The 15,255-nt window shown below is 41.7% G+C and overlaps 1 protein-coding gene across 7 annotated transcripts in view; it reads right to left on the reverse strand.

Annotated features, from left to right (window-relative positions):
• The window catches only part of KCNMA1 (potassium calcium-activated channel subfamily M alpha 1), a 917,791-nt gene that overhangs the window by 790,034 nt on the left and 112,502 nt on the right, over nt 1-15,255 (reverse strand). The window lies entirely within an intron of this gene.

A 15,255-nucleotide genomic window follows, 5' to 3' on the forward strand; every position in this document is an offset into this window, starting at 1 on the left:
TCTGTCTCTCTGTCTCTCTCTCTCTCTGTCTCTCTCTCTCTCTGTCTCTCTCTCTCTGTCTCTCTGTCTCTCTCTCTCTCTGTCTCTCTCTCTCCCTCTTTCTCTCTCTCTCTCTCACTCTCTCTCTGTCTCTCTCTCTCTCTGTCTCTCTGTCTCTCTCTCTCTGTCTCTCTCTCTCTCTCTGACTACCATGTCACAGTGTTGACATACACATTGATCTCCTAGTCCACTAAAACCCCCAGATCTTTTTCTCAGTCATTGTTGTCTTACCTCTCCAACCTCCATCCTGCTACTGATTTTTTTCCAAGGGAAAAAGGCAACAAGCATTTGTTAAGAGCCTACTAAAGTGCCCATGCTAACTGCTTTATGAATATTCTCTCATTTGACCCTCACAACAGCTCTGAGAGTTAAGTGCTTTTACTATCCCCATTTTACAGATGAGGTAAACAAGTTGAGTAACTTTGGCAGACTCACCCAATTACAATTACACTGTGTCTAAGGTGAGATTTGAACTCAAGTTGTCTTGTCTCAAAGCCCAGTCTTCTATCCACTGTCACCTAACTGCCTCTAAATTAAAAAAAAAAATCTCCAAATGAGGGCCTTGTCATTTGTATCTATTAAATTTCATCTTGCTGAATCGACCCATTGTTCTTAGGTACCAACCTGCCCTCCCTCAGGAGGGTGACCCTGGTGTAACATGGGACAGCGGAGCTGTCAAGAAAACCCCAAATCAGGGCAGCTAGGTGGTACAGTGAATAGAGCATCAGCCCTGGAGTCAGGAGGACCTGGGTTCAAATTCGGCCTCAGACATTTAACACTAGCTGTGTGACCTTGGGCAAGTCATTTAACCCCAACTGCCCAGACTTCCCCCCTCAAAAAGACCAAAAAAAGATTATTCACAGATGCCAATTTCTAAGAAAAAGGTGTGGATACATAATAATTCACTTATTAAGGAATCAAAAAGTGTTTATTAAGAACCTGCTCTGTGTAAAATCTTGGGATAGGGATTATTCTGAGCTAAGTATGAAGGGGGGAAAAAAGCCAGGTAATGTTCTGGAAATCCCAGGAGAACAACCCTGAAATGGGAGTAAACATGGAGAGATGCCCAGTGCTAATGATCCAAGCAACCCGTTGCCTTAAGAGGGAGGGATTTGGGGGCTCAGAGAGTGCAGATCACCCTGAGAAGGCATTTTCCCCAGGCTCGTCTGCTCCTTGCTGTCATTCGAGCCGCATAAATTAAAGGGATCTGCAGTCATTAGAGCAGAAGGCAGCCAGACCCCCTCCCTCCTTTCTGATGCTGCATGTGATTGGGGAGCCCGGTTGTTAGGCAGCCAAGCTGACTCACATTTATTGCATTAGTCCTCTCTCCCTGCACAGCCTCCCCTCCCGGCACCCAGGCCAGCATGCCCAGTGCTCCTGCAGGCGGCAGAATAAATGTTTCATGGAAGGTCTGTGATTCACAGATGGTCTATTAGACCCCATGCCAATGGGGAGCTATCCGTTCCTATCTTTAGAAATGCTGCAGGCTGAAAAATCAATTTACCCGCCTAGCACCCCAGCCTGGAGCCTCCCTACGAAATCAAGTGGCGACATTTCACTCTGGCTCCCACTTTGGGGGGGTGCACACCTTTCCCCTGCCTACATGTCTGCAAGGGGCTTCTCCTCCTGAAGATTTTCGTGCACTCCCTCTGCCAGAGGAACATGAATAATCCTCCCACTTGCTAAGTCTGGGGTTTATTCTCAAGGGAGGTGCATGGGAAAAACTGAGCCCTGGAACATCTTTGACAAACCTCAGTGGACAGAAGGTTGGAACTGAAGTCAGGAAGATCAAGTTCAAATCCAGCCTCAGTCACTTACTAGCTGTGTAATCCTGGGCAATCTCTTTCATCCTCAGTTTCCTCATCTGTAAAATGGAGAAAATACTAGCATCTGCCGCCCAGGGTTGTTATGGGGACAAATTAAATAATATACGTAAAAAATATATTTGTCAGCCTTTAAGTACCATCTAAGCGTTTGCTGCTATGATGATGATTTTTATTATCAATACACATCTGGATGTTGCATTTACCTCTCCACTGAACACCAACTGCACCTTTTTCTAATTTCAGTCAGTGGGCATGTATACTCAACTACCAACCCTTCAAGCTGGACATCTGGCCTTATTCAAAGGAGTAATAAGATTTGAGGGTAAAGATACACTTGGCAGCTTCTCCACTTGGCATCTAAGAGGTTTTTAGGCTCAGGAGGCAAATTACCCTCTCTGCTGTCTCTGCTCTCTACCCGACCCAGCCCTCACCCATTCCTATCACCCCCTCCAATGGCTGCTTGCAGATGCCCTTTGTCTCTCCTGGATGGCAGCTGTCACCTCAGGAAAGGGGATGACAGCTCTGATAGCTGATGCCTTGATCTTTACTGTGTATAAGAGGTAGAAAAGGGAAAAGGAGGAAGGAGAGAATGAAGGGAGATCTGACTTATTCTCCTAGAATATGTGCACACCAAGGTTCATTCCTCTTTGAGTTTTCCATGCCACTTACTCAATTTTTAAACACACATACATATATGTGTGTGCATACCTATATACATATAACATTATTATGAACTTAGAAATCATCAATAAATATAAACATTTCAATATATAGAAAAGAACACAGTTTTTCAAACTATGAATTTAAGCTCTGTAATTTTTATTCAAGTATATTAAATTAAATAAGATTTGCTGAACTTCTCATGGAATTTCTCACTCAAGTTTGGACACTGCTTTCAGAGAGGGGTGGGTTGAATTACAGCTTTGCCTCTGACTAGTGATGTGACCTTAGAATCGTTACTTAATGGCCTCAGTTTCCCCATTTGTAATTAAGGGGAGTATTCTAGATGACCTCTAAGGCCTGTTTCAGCTCTAAATCTAATGGTCCTATAATTTGATGGGGAGAGGGGCAGGAACCACTAGGTCATCAAGAAGCAATAATCAAAGGCTACTTTTCTATGTAAGATAAAAATGGAGACAGGTAAGGTGCAGAAGATAAAGAATACTGGAAATGTATGGACTCATGGACCAAGAAGGCTTTCCTTTCAATCCTAGAGAGCCATTCAGCCCTGTCTCTGAATAATCAGAGAATTGGCAGTGGGCTTTTCACTGACAAAAAGAAGCAAAATCTGAGTTTTTGCTAAAATTTTATTAAGTGGGATTGTGAGAGAGAGAAGAAGAGGGACAAGGGGAAAGAGTTGGGATTTTGATAATTACACACAAATATTTCGGTCTTCTCTGACTCTTACCCCGGCCAGCTTTTGAAGGGGTGAGAGCCACAGTTGACACAGATGGACAGGGAGAGACAAAATTGATTCAAAGGTCATAAGACAGAGATTCCAACTGGCTCAAACCAACAGGACCCAGGGCCCTTCCCCTTACTCTCGCCAAAAAAACTCAGCATGAGTAAATCAGGGAAGACTTGTGATACCTAGGGTATTGAAGTCAGAGTAGCTGTATAACTGCTGATTAGGTCCCTTCACCAGTCTGGGACTCAATTAACTTGACTGTAGAATGGAGGCCTCAAGCAGGATGCTTAGCTAACCAGAAACAATCAATGACTCAACAAGCATTTACCAATCAAGGCACTGTCCAGAATCCTGAAGGAGATACTGCTAGCTCCCCAATGGATCTGTGGTCCTATCTATGAGAACATTGTTCTGATACCACAAATCACAATACCTCTGTGCCTACCTGTCCTGGGTGACTCTCATCCATTGTCTCCCAAAAAGTTTGCCATGGTCATTCACCTAACATGCATAACACAGGGCAGGTCTGTTTTCAAGGAACTGATAGTCTAGTTGGGGTTAACACACAAGAAAAGATGAGTAGCCCAAGATTATTGGAATCCAGAGGTCACTGTGGCCTGGACCCATCAGAAAAGGCTTCCCAGAGAATGTGAAACTTGAGATGAATTTGAACAGTAACTGATCATCAGAATAACTCACATTTTTGGAGCATTTCAGGATTTTCAAAGTGTAACCCTGTGGACTGGGGAGTTCAAGAGTTTTTACCCCTGTTTTACAAGTAGGGAAACTGAGTTTCAAAGAAGTAATTTGTTCAAGATCACACAGTTAGCAAGGATGGGAACTAGGATTTAAACATGGGTGTCCTGACGCCAGGTATGGTGTTCTTTCATTAAACAACACAAAGTAGAGAGGCCAGAAGAGGTTAAAGGAAAGGTACATAGTTGAGAACGTGGTCAGGGCCTAATTGATGAGTCTGTGTTTGTGGACAGTAAGTCAGAAAAATTCAAATTAGTTTTGATAAACTCAGAAGTTACCCCATCTAAGTATGTCAGTAAATCAATCCTAGAAAACTGTCTTCCAAGGAGGAAAAGCACAATACTTCCCAGTGTAGATACACCCATCTCTTCATCCCCAGTGTAGATGCTAGGCTTGGTTTCTGCTCATTGTTCCTCACCCAGCACCAAAATCGAGCAATGGCAAAATTTTGAATTTAATGACATTCAGTTGTTTCCCTTCCTGTCCCCTCCCCTCCACAACCTTTCTGAGAAACCGTGACAGGCTCCCAGTACTCTAACATTGCCCTGCCTCCTGAGAAAAGCCTTTGGATAGCAAATTTGCATTAATTTGTTAGTGACTTATGAGTTTCGGAGTCTTGGAGTCTGCTGGGCATTTAAATTTTTTAATTTTATTCCAAAGGAATTAATCTCTAACTGTCGAATTAGGCCATTTACACATTATATATCATGTGTTGTTTCCCTCATTAGAAAAGGCCCACCCCCCGCCCCCACCAGGGCAGGGTCCCTGATTTCTCCTTTCTTTGTCCCCCCAGTGCTTAGCACAGTGCCTGGAGTGTATTAAAGACCTAATCAATGCTTGTTGACTGACTGAGCATATGAATATGATAACTTGAACCTGGGCCCTTCCATTCACACCGTTTAGGGGACTGCCTAGCCCTTCTTCACATAGGACCCTTCCTGTTGAAGTGAAATTCATCTCCAACTGCTGTTTCATCTTCTTGTCCTTTAAATATTAGGTGGGGAGTGACCAGGGCAGATATATCATCAGGGGCAACTGCCAGTTCCACAGAAGGCAGCTGGACTCGAGAATACTTAGGAGCACTCCCCATTCTAACATTCTCTGTCTCTTGGTCTATGACTTTTGAGCCCTAGATAAAGCCTATTTACAGAGACCCAGAATGGAGGCGCAGAACTTTGGGAAGATGGGGTCTACATGCTTCAAACAACATCTGTCTCCAGAGTAGAGGAATGTCAGCAAAGGGGAGGGGCAGGCAGGAACAGGGCCTGGGCTGGACCCAAATGCAGGTTGCTTGTTTTGCATGAACTGAGCTTGCCTGATGGGGGAAGATCTTTCTACTAATTTTTAGTTTTTTCTTCTGGCTCACAATTCTCAGTAACAAATTCTGTGATTTCAGTGTAGGTAGAAGATATGAATCTGAGGACAAATGGGGGAATAAAGGGATGGAAGGCATAATTCACTGCACCATTACCAAGTCTAATTATATTTATATACATGTATGTATACTATATATGTGTGTGCATATATATATATATGGTTCCATTTGCTAAGTAGGTCACATATAAGTATATATTTTTCATTTCCTAAGCTTAGGTTATTATAGGGAGAAGGAGGAAAGGAGAGAAGGAGGAAGAGGGAAAGAAGGAGAGGGAGAGAGCGAGAAATAAAGAGAGAGAGAAAGGGAGGGCCCAAGGGAGGGGAGGGAGGATAGAAGAAGGGAGAAGAGGGAGAGGTATATATGTATGTATGTATGTGTGTATATGTATGTATACACACACACATATATATAGGGGTATATACATACCTAGGTGATGTATTCAGATTTAGTAAATTGAAAATAAACACACATGCACATAAGTCATATGTATGTATATACATTTGTGTGTATCTATATATAAAATATATGTGTGTATATATACACGTATGTATGTGTGTATACATATGGAAGGGGTTTTAAAGATGAACTAGTCCAATCTTTTTTCTTTTAAACATTAGAAAACTTTCTGCATAGCAAGAAGTAGTCAAGTTGTTTGGTGGCAGATGTGGGGATAGAGCTCAGAGCTCTGGAAAGTCAGTTCTTCCCCTCATGCCCAATTATTTAAAGACAAGCCCTTCAAAGTTACATATAAGGAAGCAAGAGAGGATAGGAGGCTAATATCCACAGGCAACAGAGTAATCTGATTTCCAAGGGAGGGAGTGTGGGGTTGTGAGACTTGCTGGGAGGCTTGGGTTGGGGCATGACCTTGGGGAGCTTCCTGAAATTCTTGGAGCCTCAATTTCTCCATCTGTAAAGGAAGGGGCAGGGCAGAGGAGAATTCCTTTCTTGCCTACCTGTCTCATAGGGTTATTGTGAGGATTAAATGAGATGATGTATGTAAAATACTTTGTCAATGTAAAGCATGACTTAAATGAGTAATTACTGTTTTTCATCTGCTGCTTTAATTTCTTTCTTTCTCTCTGGGATGTTTCTGTCTTCCTGTGAGTTTCAATTACCTTCTTTTTAGAGTCTTTCTTTATCTTTCCATGGGAAGAAGCCCCAAAAGATTGATTGATTCACTCAAAAGTTATCTATTAAGTTTCTGCTACATACAAGACACTGTACTAAGTCCAAAGAGAAATACAAAGACAAATAATACATGGTCCCTTGCTCTCAAGGAGGTTCCAGTCTTGTAAGGAAAAAAGTTACATAGCCACAAGATGCTATGTAAAAGTCCCACAAGTTCTCCAACCCATCCATTCCCTTCCCCACAACTCCTTGGACACGTTATTTAACTTGTCTGAACTCTATTTCCTCACATGTAAAATGGGGGTGAAAAGTAGCGTGCTCTAATAGATAGAAGTCTAGAAGACCTGAGTTCAAGCCCTACCCCTGACTCATGGTAGCTACATCACCAAAAGCAAAGCTCTTCCCCTTCTGGTACTCCCAGATAACTAAAAAGCTCTAAGTGATATAGCCATTAATCTGCACATATGGAGAAAGTTTCAGTACCAGTAATATTCCCCTCCCCAGTGAAGTCATAGGTCAACACCGAACTCTCCCCCTGTCCCCTGCCAAGAAATGGAGATAAAAATACCTATGCTATCTATTTCACAGAGTTGTTGTGAGTGAACAACAATAAAATAATAAGGTAAAATGCTGAATTTATTATAAAAATACTCCTCACTCATTTTCACTCATGTATACAGATGCCAGTTTTCCTTCCTCACTAGCTTAAAGTCACAATGAACCCAGTGATTCTCCCTACCCATAAAATGGAGAATCTGAAAATTAAACCAGTCCAGGTCTAGTGGGCTGTAGGGCTTCAGGAAGGGTTCCTCCAAGCCAGGACCTCTCCCAAACTGTGCCCAAGCACCAGATATAAACTGAGCCTCTGCCAGTAAAGTTGGAGACGGCAGTGCTACCTAAAGCAGTCAAAAAGCTCTCCCGGGAAAAGATGAGGGCCAACATCAAGCATTGGGTCTTTGGTCAAATGCCAACTGGCCTTTGGTACTGACCATGGCTGACCCATCAGCTGAGGCTTTTCCCAGGGAAGCCTTGCTCCCCTTTTTGTTCTACCCAAGAGCAGAGATATTTAAATAATAGATTCACCAAAAAAGAGCCTGCTGTACGGTGCAGGATGGGAAGGCAGGAGGGGGGACTGTTTAAGGAAATCTCCATTTACCAAGGGTGCCTGCCTTCAGGTACCTCTGAAGTGATGCTCTGCTTTGCACACTCTTGCTGAGCCAGTCCTTCCAGCAAGATGCCCAACCTGGCAATGAGCTTAAGCACCCAGACTTATGTAAACATATACTTAAGGAAAGGTCTCAGGGGCTAGTGACCCTCCAGTAACAGACGAGCCTCTGAACTCCGGGTGACTGCTGCTTTCTGATTGCCAACACCAAACTGTGGCCACATGCTTCTCTGCCCTGGGCATGGTCTTTAGGACTCTAAGTTAAACCAGACCTCCAGGTGTGTCGAGGGTCCACTCTACAGCAAACAACAACCTCCAGGCACAGAATCTTTCCAGGGCTGAATAGGCAACTGTACTCCCTGAGCTAAATGAGGTCTCCCCTCCTTGACCTACATGTAAATTAAATTTAGTATGCTATTCAAAATAAACTTTTATCCCTCGGATTACTTTCTATTGCCACCCCAGTACAGATCAGTCCAAGCTGCCTTAGCCCATGAAATACTGGTTCAAACCAAGGGTATGCCAATGAGTTTTAATATTAACCAAAGACCAAGACAATCAGGAATTTAAATATGCTACAAAAAATAAAAATAAAACATCACACCAAAGACAAACATAAATTCTTTTCTGGACTGAAAGCAGAGTATGGTTGTTGAAATAATACTAGATTTGCAATCAGAGGTCCAGGGTTCAAATCATGGCTTTATTACTTACTACCTATGGGGCCTTGGGAAAATCACTTCACTCTCTTGGATTCATTTTCCTTCTCTACAAAATAAGGAATTTGCATTAGATCAAGCGTTCTTAAACTTTCCTGACCCCGTGATTTTACTGATGGTACCCTTCAACACCTAGCTTCAAGCTTAGCTCTTACATAAAGCCTTTCCCAAATGCTCTAGCTCATAGTGAATTCTCCCTACTCTGAACTTACAGCACTTCCTGCCTGCATGCCTCATTTGGTACTCATTGGACAACTCCTTTATGGTCAACTGGCATTCCTTCTTGTTGTTTGTCCTTCATTCTGGAAGAGGACCTTGACATCAGGCAGATGACGCTATTACATGCAAGTGAACGGTATTTAAGTGAGGGAGAGCTATGCAGAGTTACCAGCCTCACTTTCTCCTCCAGAGCCTTATGGGTCTAGCGGCAAGATATCAATCAGCATGACGGGAGATGTGCCCTTTATCGCAGAGTTCTGTATCCTCCCTATCACATAGAAAAATTCCTTTCACACACAACACCCAAACAACCCTGCAGGTGAGTGAAGGGGACCAGTGTCTACCATGCACTTTCTGCTCCCAATGGCTCAACAGGAGAAATGAAACGAGGGAAAATTTAAAAACCGTAATCATGACTTTAAACCACAGAACTACTCCTCACTCCAGATTATCATCCTGTTGCTATGTACACTCACACACTATTACTATGAGAAAGTTAATCATGAAGAATGCTGAGTTCTGCTCACTCATCTCTGTATTTCCATTACTCACACAACATTTTCATCTTTCACAGAATGTTACTGGACACCATTACTGGTTCCTTCCAATTACTTGTCCCAATCCTATATGACCTTTCCATTCCCTTCAAATCAAACTCCACGTAGGCCTTACCCAGCTGTAAGACGGGAGATTCTTTCATCTGGAATCTAACCAAAGGAGCACTGTGACATTTTCCACACAGCCAGCCAGAGAAATGCTCAGGGGAATGAGCTGGCTATACCAGAACACGTGCTGCATCACCCTTGCTTTCAGTCATTTGGAACATACTTTGGGAAAGGAGAAAGGGGAGTGAGGGAACCCGCTCACCTTTGCTGTTGAAATGTTGGAGGGTCATCTCTACCCTGGCCTAGGTGTTTAGACGAGATACATTTGGACATTTTTGAATTGCCAGGTGATAAATACTATTTTCCATGAGTATTTTCTATGAAATCATTCATGTTTTGAGGTCAAAATCTGAAGTCCAGACTGTCGGCTATTACCTCAGTAATTAGGTCATTGAAGCCCAAATTCTTTCTTATCAAGTAATGTTTGTTTGTAGACAGTTTAAGAACTTTCTGATTCTTAGCATCCTCTGTCCCATTCGTTATCACTTTCCCACCATTGGTATTAGAAGCAGAATGAGACCACACGGGACTTGGGGCCACTTTTGTGTTTTTGTCTGTTTCTTGGGTTGTTATGGTCAAAAAAGTTCAGTATCCGGTGGTCAACCATTTGGTGAACAGACTGTGTACAGGCCAGAGCTCTGAGGCACTTCAGTAGAGAACTACTTTCCAAGTCAATATTTGATCCATTCATCACCAGTCCTTGTGGGTAATCATTCAATCAGTGACAAATCCATATAATGGGACCTTTTCTAGTTGATCAAAGTAGAATTTAGTAAAAATGAATATCATATTGACTCACAATAGTTCGGGCCCTATTATTCAAAGACCTACCAAAAAAGAATCAAAAAACTTATCCTTGACCTAGAAATTGTCTAGTAATAGGACACATGCCTTCTGAACTGAGGCATTGACGTTTGTTGTTGTTCGGTCATTTCCATTGTGTCCGACTCTTTGTGACCCCATTTGGGGTTTTCTTGGCAAAGACACTGGAGTGGTTTGCCACTTTCTTCTCTAGCTCATTTTACAGATGAGGAAACTGAGGCAAACAAGGTTAAGTGACTTGCCCAGGGTCATACAGCTAGTAAGTGTCTAATGCCAGGTTTGAACTCAGGTCTTCCTGATTCCAAGCCCAGTGCTCTATACCCTGTACTGTCTAGCTGCCCACTGATACTCCAATATATAATGAATCTGCAAGACCAATGATATAAATATTATCTATATCAGAGCAGAGTGTTTCTCATCCATGCCTCCTCACACTCATATTCTGAGGCTAGATGCAATTAGATTATAATACACAAACAGGTCTACTGACTCAGTGTTAATGTTAATAGCTAGCATTCATGTGTGCTCAGAGGTTTGCAAATCACTTTACAGAGCTTACCTCATTTGACCTTCACAACAACCTCTTGATTTGGTGCTATTGCTATTCTTATTCCCACTTCCCAGATCAGGAAACTGAGGCAAAAATGGTTAAATGAGTAACCTAGGATCACATAGCTAGTAAGTGTCTAAGGCACTTTAAACTCAAGTCTTCCTGATTTCAGGTCCAACTCTTTATCCACTCTCCACCTAGTTTCCTCAACAGAATTTCCATTCAATTCAACAAATATGATGGACAACAATAATCAGATCAGAAATGTGAGTCCCTAAAGCTCCTGATAGCTGCTGGTTGATGGATCTGGAGCCAGTCAAGTCAATCAGTGAAATGCTTCTCCATACATGCAGCCTTGTCCAGATCTTGAACTGTCTCTCTTTTCAGGTCTTCAAACCTCATGCCCCTGGCTACTACTAAGCACTATATGAAAATAAGATATTATTTTATCATTGTTATTGTTATTAATGTAATAATCTTTGGGGCACTGAAGAATGATGTTTTGCTCATAATTTTACATTTAAAGGCACTATTTCCAAATGAATTGTCTATTGCTACCTGGTGACCCCTTGGTGTAGAGCAGGGAGGAAAAGAAGATGAAATAATGTAAATAAATATTGTAGCTCTGAAGTCTTCCTCTAATTTTTTAAAAAATTCTTTCAAAATGTTTTACCTTTTTCCTCTTCAAACTCCTTCTCCTTCCCCCCCTCTTCCATAGTCAAGAAGTTTTAAAGCTGAATTATTGCAGATAACTGAATTTAAAGATGCTAATTTAAACACACACGTCAGAAAATACAAGCTCCACCGGTTTTCCTAGCTACATTCCCTCACCCACACGGCACAGCTGTCACTGCCCCAGAGAGGAACAGCAGACTGGTGGCAGAGGAGGAAGCCTGAGCCACGCTTCTGAAATACCAGGTCTAAGCTGACACCAGGCATTGGTGGGATCAAGCCTAGCACTCAGGCTCTGGAGAGTTAATCTCTGTTTCTCTTCACTCCAGTCTGCCAAGAGGCAAAGTGGAATGTGTCTAAATCAATGGAAATGTTCAGTTGTTTGGGGAGATTTCATGTTACAGGATTTTGATCATGAAGAATTGAGAAATAGAGCCTTGACTTGTTTTCGGTCAAACCTGAATTCTTGGACTGAAGTGAGTTTTAGACAGTAGCTCATACTACACTCCTGCTTTCTAATTCCATTTATACACACACAGAATAGGCAGAGAGAATTTGTGAGGCCCTGAGCATGAGTGCTTGGAGATCATTCAGATAAGGAAGGTGAGCCCCAAAGGACATTAAGTGGTTTGCCCAAGGTCAAAGAGCGACCTTGTGAATTGATGTGAAATGTGAATTGATTTAGGCAAGGAAAATCATATTTTAAATACATGAGGAGGGCTCATTATCTGTAGAAATGTTAAAGAAATAAACATTTTATAAGATGAAGAAATTCACACTAATTTACCTGACTTGTAAATTTGGCTTGAAACATACTGTGCCAAGTCCCCTTAAAGTGTGGCCAGTGGGGTAGGCTGAGGAGGAAAGGGAAGCAGGGAGGGAGAGAAGGTAGTCCTTATGTGCTAGTAGGAGCTAAGTCCTGGGACTTTGAGACAAATCATCCCAAGCAATCAGAGAAATTGTTACCGTTTGGGAAAACAAACAAACAAACAAAACATTGGGTAGAGTCTTATAAGGAGGGAAACTCTACAATCAGGAAAATGCTGCAAAACTCTGCAAAAGCATACTCGTGTCCTGTAAGGCCTAATGGTACCTCAGAACTACACACCTTCTTAACCTTTTCTTTATTTAAGAAAAGAAAAAGTTCTCAGTTCAGTCTGAGGTGAGATTTTTTTTTCCCCACAGAATCTAGGTGTGAAATTCCTCTTCTCCCTCCCCCATGATCCTATGATTTTATGAATCCCAGCCCTTATTTTACAATAGAAGTCAGAGAGAAAATAGGATTTGTGTTACAGTAATCTGCTTTTCAGATAGTGGTGTTGAATCTCATGTATTCTAAAAAGAGACAGATGTTGACTCCTCTGATGAAGGAAGGAAGGAAGGAAGGAAGGAAGGAAGGAAGGAAGGAAGGAAGGAAGGAAGGAAGGAAGGAAGGAAGGAAGGAAGGAAGGAAGGAAGGAAGGAAGGTTTAGGGATTCTAGTTACCTAAGTGTATTGTGTGTTTCTCTAAGGAGACTCCATGAAGTGGGATTTACTACAAGAATCTAGACCTTTCAAGCCACAGAATAAACCAGTGCTGAGCAGTGGCAACAATGGTCAGGACTGAAGTTCAGAACCCACCTCTCTTGTTTACAGTTTGTGTAACATGGGGTAAATCCATGGTCTCAGTTTTCGCTTCTGTTAAAATGAAGTATTTGGATTTTGTGGCCTCCAAGGTCCCTTTCACTTCTAAACCTGTGATCTTGCTATCTCCTTTGCCCATCCCTATTCTTGTCTAGGGCATACCTATACCAGGATAATGAAACCGTGGCAGTCAGATGTCATGGGACCCAGACATTAAGTACAGAACAGATAGAGAAAACTTTTCATCTCCCACAACAAAGAGAAGAGATGCTTTAAACAGAATTTTTATCTTTGTTCCTGGGCTTGACTGAAGAATCCAAACGCTGGGGAAGCCAGGTGTAGATGCAATATATTTCTCTATTGATCCATGAGGATAAGAAGACTGCCCTTTATTCTTCTGGGTAAAGTCAAATGTTTTGAAATTCCTGATGCTCTCAGGAAGTGATAGGACCGGGAGTTTGGCTAAAAAGTAAGAGCAAGCTTACAAGCACATTGGGTTCTAAGTTTTAAGTCATTACTTCAGGTATCAGAGATCTAATACTAATGAGTTAGATTTGGCTTACTAAAAAGAGGAGCCTCCGGACAAATCACTGTGGCTTTTTCCTATTACCATATCCCTGCCGCCAAAAGCCTTAATAACCAGGTTAAGTTAGGTTAATGGCAACATCAAAGAGAATTTTAGAATTGAAAAGGAGTTACGAGTGGGTGATATGAAAAAAGAAGGACACTTTCATCCTCTTCCTAGATTATTGTTGGAGGGTGTAGTTGTAGGTTGATGGGATAGATTGCACATTTGTGGTTGTTCCATTTTCCCCATCACTCCCCACCACCTACAGATTATAAATTCCATGAGAAGAGAGAAAATGAAAGTAAGTAAATGGTGCAAGGAAAGGGCACTGACTCTGAAATCAAAGAATTTAAACCTTAGGAAAGTCACCTCAACCCTCTGGGCTTCAGTTTCCCCATCTGAAAAATGAGAGGATTAAATTATCCCTAAAGGTACCTTCCATTTTTAAAGGCTGTGTTTTAATTATCTTTTTATCACCCTCAGCACCTAACACATGGCTGTGCACATGATATGAACATTTAATAAATGCAAGAATAAATAAATGGACTTCTGGTCTTTTTTAGCATCCACCTGGCAAAGCCAATCCCACTAGCTACTCCCTGCCCATCTGTCATCAGAACCACCTCCTAAAGTCCAGAGTGATTGCCCAGATTCTCCATAATCTCAGAATGTTCTGGTTCTTAAATTTGTTTTCATATTTTATTTGGAAGAAATTGTCTAATGGAAAGATTAGATAATTAAAAAATTATAAAAGATAATTTTTAAGATAATTACACAAGTCAAAATAGACATCCCCCTATCCAAATCAAAAACACTTTCTGTACTTTATAACAATTTACTTACAGATATAGAGAAGGAGAGAGAAAGGGAGTAGAGGGGGGAATCTATATTGTCCCATCTCTGCCTTGATCATTTGAGATGATTTTAGGTCTCCCTCCCTCTTCTCTTCTATGTAATAGTATATAACTTTGATGGATCATCCCCTAGGTGAGACGATAACAAAGGAATCAATGTGAGAGGCGGTCTCATGTAGTAGAAATAGCCCAGGTTTAGAAGCCAGATGATCTAGAGTGAATCTCAGTTCTACCATGACCTAACGCTGAATTTAGGTAAATCACATGGCCCCATATGGGAATCATGTTCATCTTCCACAATAAGAATGGTTCATGTGACTTTGCCCAAAGGGCTATAAAAATGTTCATACCCTTTGACCCAGCAATATCTCTTCTAGGGCTGCATCCCAAAGAGATCATGAAAATAGGAAAGGGACCCAGGTGTAAAAAAATATTTATTAGCAACTCTTTTTGTGGTGGCCAAGAACTGGAAATGGAGGGGATGCCCATCAATCAGGGAATGGCTGAACAAGTTGTGGTATATGAATGTAATGGAATACTGTTGCGCCATAAAAAAATGATGAACAGGAGAACTTCAGAAAATCCTGGAAAGACTTATATGAACTGATGCTGAGTGAAGTAAGTGGAACCAGGAGAACCCTGTTCACAGAAACAGCCATGCAAGCACCTAAAACAATCCCAAAGGACTCATGATGGTAAATCCATCCACATTCAGAGAAAGAACTATCGAGTTGGAATGCAAAGTGAAGCAGACTATTTTCTTTTTTGTTTTAGTTTTGTTTTGTTTTTTCTTTCTCGTGGTCTCTCCCATTCGTTATAATTCTTCTGTGCAACATGACTAATGTGAAAGTGTTTAATAGGAA

This window comes from Petaurus breviceps, unplaced genomic scaffold (genome assembly GCF_028583685.1).
Source record: "Petaurus breviceps papuanus isolate PSGF00001 unplaced genomic scaffold, PetGlider_PUasm1.0 90762, whole genome shotgun sequence".
Taxonomy (NCBI): domain Eukaryota; kingdom Metazoa; phylum Chordata; class Mammalia; order Diprotodontia; family Petauridae; genus Petaurus; species Petaurus breviceps.